This window comes from Gracilinanus agilis, chromosome 3, assembly GCF_016433145.1.
Source record: "Gracilinanus agilis isolate LMUSP501 chromosome 3, AgileGrace, whole genome shotgun sequence".
Lineage (NCBI taxonomy): Eukaryota > Metazoa > Chordata > Mammalia > Didelphimorphia > Didelphidae > Gracilinanus > Gracilinanus agilis.
In genome coordinates this window covers 484,726,347-484,731,343 of record NC_058132.1, presented here as the reverse complement: position 1 = coordinate 484,731,343, position 4,997 = coordinate 484,726,347, and the positions used below count along the sequence as shown (strand labels likewise).

The following is a 4,997-nucleotide window of genomic DNA, read 5'->3' as shown; positions in this document are numbered from 1 at the left end:
TTTTAGAATTGCTATAATATAATTCCTAGATTTGGACTCTAAAGTAATGTATTTATTCTATAGATATATGGAATGAAATTTCTCTGACTTTTCCTTTTGAGTTTTGTTGAAAATACAGTGACTGAAAGACTGATGATTTATGTTTATTTAATGTCTTGCTTCTTGCTAAAGTTTTTTATCAAGGTCTCCCCAGGTTATGTCATCTCTAAGAGGATGTGACTGAAAGAAGCTGATGACAGTGTGATGCGTGGGGACTGAGTGAAGAAGGAATATCCAAAATGGGGTAAAAATTGCTTGGAGAATAGATCTTTGTTGCTGAACTATGTAGACTGTGCAATGTTCAATAAATGAGATTTTATGCTGATTGCAAACAAATCTGTGAAAGAGGAAGATGGAGAAGAAATAGTTACCTATGATCATGTATGTAAGAATTGTCATCACATAGTAGCCAGATATTAGTATGCTTTCAGTGTCATGGATGAATATCAGGGATATACCATGCTGTATCTGTTATGTGGCAAAGCAGAAGATTCTATCAGTGTCCTCCTTGATGATTCTCATCAAATGGCTCCATTGTTCTGAACATCCTGCCACAGTTTTACTGTGTTGGCTTAGAGTGCTTGAAAAACTGATAGTATCACATTTTGTTTTCAGTTCAAATAGCTTGCTTGCTTTTCAGTCTGGAATTGATCATGCTGAAAGAAAAAAAATTCTAAGGAGTTGCTTAATGTATTGATTTAATTTTCATTTTATTCTTTTTAACTTTTTTCAAATTATGTTGGTACAGTTTTTAGTAATCATTTTCTGACATTTTGTGATTTATGTTCTCTCTCTCCCTCTCAATCCTCCTACTTCCACAAGAAAAAGGTAATATACTATAGGTTGTATATGTTTTATCATTCAATATATATTTCCATGTTCATCATGTTGAGAAACAAGACACATGATAATTACACTTAAGAAAAACTCAGAGGAAATAAAGTGTAGAGTGGACTGCCTCAGTCTGCATTTAAACTCTATCAATTCCTTCTATGGCAGTGAATAGCTTTTTTCATCATAAGTCCCCTGGAATTGCCCTGGATCCTTGTTGATAATATTTAAATCATTCACAGGTGATCATCATACTCTAATGTTATTACCATGCACCACATCCTCCTGGTTCTACTCATTTCACTTTGCATCATTTCTTGTCTTCCCTGGTTAATCTTTATTTTATTGATGAAATATTTGAAAGATTCCTTTCCTTTAAAAATTGTTTTGACTTCATCCCCAGAGTCTTATGTTGTCTGAATGTTGTAATTTTATTTCATACAACTAATTATCCATTGTTCACATTCTCTCCTTTTTGAATTTAGCTGGTTGAAGCCAGGGGCTATCTTTAGTTTTGTATTTCTTTCCCCTGAGTTTAGTATAGTGCTTGGTATGTATTATGGAACTAATAATTGTTTTCTCATTCATTAGTTTATTCGCTCATTTAATTCTGAGAGGTTTCCTTTTCCATACTGGGTGGAAGGTTTTTTCCCTTTTTTTTTTTTTTTTTAAATTTTTTTTTAAACCCTTGTACTTCGGTGTATTGTCTCATAGGTGGCAGATTGGCAAGGGTGGGCAATGGGGGTCAAGTGACTTGCCCAGGGTCACACAGCTGGGAAGTGGCTGAGGCCGGGTTTGAACCTAGGACCTCCTCTCTCTAGGCCTGACTCTCACTCCACTGAGCTACCCAGCTGCCCCCGTTTTTTTCCCTTTTTTAATGTTTCATAGGACTTTCCACTTAGACTTATAACATCTGAGTGGAGGTCCCTTTCTAGCATCCTTGGATGCTGTTGCATATTTTTTGTCCCTTTTGTTTTTATTACCAGGCTAATTAACCAATAAATATTTATTAAATGACTACTACATGCCAGGCCCTGTGGAGGGCATCAGAGATACAATCAACCTGAATTAAAAAAAAACTACTAATATAGTAATTATAAAGAGTCTTCAATTGAGGGGAGGAGATTGCAATCTGGGGTTACCACACTGCAGCAGGGTTCAGAGATGTCCAAGAGGAGCAGGGTTAAACAATATCATGGGAAGCACCACTTGGAGAATCTGTTACTGCAAACTACTTCACATAGCAACTGAAAGTCCATAGTCTGGGAGGGGAAACAATAATCAGAGGCTAGAGAGACTTGGTAGAGCTGGGGGAAGATTACATTTGACCTCAGGAAATCCATGGCTTTGGGAAGAAGCAAATCCAGCTAATCACAACTATATTGAACAATACAAATAGGAAAATGAAACAATCCTTTCTCTCCCTCTATACCAGTGATGGCAAAACTTTTAGAGACCAAGTGCCCAAACTGCAACCCTCACACCAAATGTGAGCTCCACTCCCACCTTATCCCAGACAGAGGAGGGAGAAAGTGCTCCCATTGGGTTCCTGGACAGAGGGGCAGGTCATGTGAGAAATATTCTCAGGTTTGCGTGGAGAGGGAGAAGGGAATAGTCCCCTCTGGCACCCATGCCATAGTATAGAGCCAAAAAGGTACTCCATTCACTGAACCACTTAGCTGTCACACATAATAGGTAGTAAATGTTTATTTAATTCCTTGAAGTCCCTAACCACCTAGCTGCCCCTGTTTACCTCTCCTGGTCTTGTTTTGGGTATGTATGTATGTAAATATGTATAAAATTCCTATTTAATCCCAAAGGATCTTTAAGTTCTTTTAGACTCCCCAAATCATTTCATTTATTTATTTTTTTTGTTTTAAACCCTCAACTTCTGTGTATTGGCTACTTGGTGGAAGAGTGGTAAGGGTGGGCAATGGGGGTCAAGTGAATTGCCCAGGGTCACACAGCTGGGAAGTGGCTGAGGCCGGGTTTGAACCTAGGACCTCCCGTCTCTAGGCCTGACTCTCAATCCACTGAGCTATCCAGATGCCCCCACCCCCCAAATCATTTTAGACATATTCTCTTATACAATACTTAAACTTCATGACTCATTTACCCCTTGATAACTAGGCTCTTCTTCACAGTAGTTTCCATCTTGGCCTAAACACATCTGGCATATTATGTTCATTTCTTTTATTTTAGGAAAGACATTGATAAGCTAGACACTGTACAAACAATACCAATAATAGCTGATCTGTAAATATTGTTTTAGGTTTACAAAGAGCTTTATAGCTGTTGTCTCATTTGATTCTCACAGCCTTATGAGTCAGGTGTAATTATTATCCCTATTTTACCGATACACAAATGAGGATTCTTGAGGTTAAGTGACTTAAACAATGTAAATTCACACAGGTATTAAGTGACAAGAATTCAATGTAGGTCTTACTGATTCCAATTTTTTACTCTATCCACTACGAGTCATATGAAGAGCTGATGAAGTACTCACAAAGTTCTTCAATGTTGGGCACATTTTAGCAATGGTATTTAAAAGCTTGGGAGAGTCTAAGGGAGGTTAAAGTCATAGGATTTAGTGTAGGAATCTTAGAGGTCTTTGGGTCCAGTCTCCTCATTTTAACAATGAGGTAACAGATTCAGGAATGATGTGACTAACTCAAATAGTGAATGGGCAGAGTTGGAATCGGAACCCAGGTTCTTTGACACTAAACCCACCATTCTTTCTACTACTATACCATACAGTGAAGGGCTTCAAGGCCAGGCCATTAGAAAATGAATAAAGAGAGGTACACAGTTTAACCTATGGAAGAGAAAACTTGGGGCTGAGAGATTTGGTAAATTTCTTTAAGTATTTTTGAAGGCCTGTCATGTGAAAGAAGAATAAGACATTCTTCTGTACCTTTGAGGACAGAACTATGGGTGGAAGAAGGTAGAAACATCATAAAAAGAAAATCATCCAAAGTGAAATAATTGATTACCTTAGAAGCAATGGGTCTCACCTCACCAAACATCTTCAAGCAACCATATGCCTACTTGTCAAGGATGTCGTAGAGGCCTTTCTTAATGAAGTATAAGTTGGATTAGGTAATCACCATGGGAACCACCCTTCTAACCATGAGATTCTGTGATATTTCTAAAATTCCTCATTATAAAATATTCTACTTCTAGAGCTAGAAATTGTGTTTTTCTCTTTCTTTTCTACATGTCTTTATGAATGCCCTTAGAATTGCAAACCAAAATGAATTTACTTGACTTTTAGTCTTTTCTACAGTTAAGTATGAAATATCAAAAATTAGATGGGGCTAAAACAAGTAAGATAATCTTTACTCAGTCTAAGCTGTACATTTAAGTAATTAAATCCTTTATTCCAAATATTTTTATCTCTAAAACTGTGGTATAGTTGAAGGAAAAGCAAGAAGGATTTTCCTAAGAAAGAAAATTTTTGTTGTTTATACCTTTGTATGTTAAATTTTGTTTTTACCCTTCAAAATCTTATTTATTTACTCCTATCCATCCAAGAGGTAGCTCCAGAGAAAACTTCCTTTCCCTAACTCTGAAATCAAAATTCCATTAATTTCCCTGCCTGCATCCATTATTTCTTTTATGAAGATTGTATTAAATAGAATATATAAGGGGGCAGCTGGGTGGCTCAGTGGATTGAGAGCCAGGCCCAGAGACAGGAGGTCCTGGGTTCAAATGTGACCTCAGACAATTTCTAGCTGTGTGACCTTGGGCAAGTTGATTGACTCCCATTGCTTAGCCCTTACCACTCTTCTGCCTTAGAACCAATACACAATATTGATTCTAAGATGGAAGGTAAGGCTTAATAAATAAAAAAGAAAATATATATATATATATATGTATGTATATACATACATATATATATATATATAAATAGGATATGCCGGTCCTATTTATTTATTTATTTATTTATTTTATTTATCTCCTTAACAATACAATAAGACAAATTATCCCTACTTTAAATCTATTTGCAATTGCATTTTTTTCAATAAATATTTCCTACTCATTACCAATAGCAAATAGAATTCTATCACTAGCAGTCCTACTCAATTAAGGTTGTGCACTGAAATAATTAAATGCTTTTTTTTTTT

The 4,997-nt window shown here is 36.3% G+C and overlaps 1 pseudogene; it reads left to right on the top strand.

Annotated features, from left to right (window-relative positions):
* Positions 1–243: 243 nt before the first annotated feature.
* LOC123239718 lies at positions 244–551 on the top strand (annotated as a pseudogene).
* Positions 552–4,997: the final 4,446 nt, after the last annotated feature.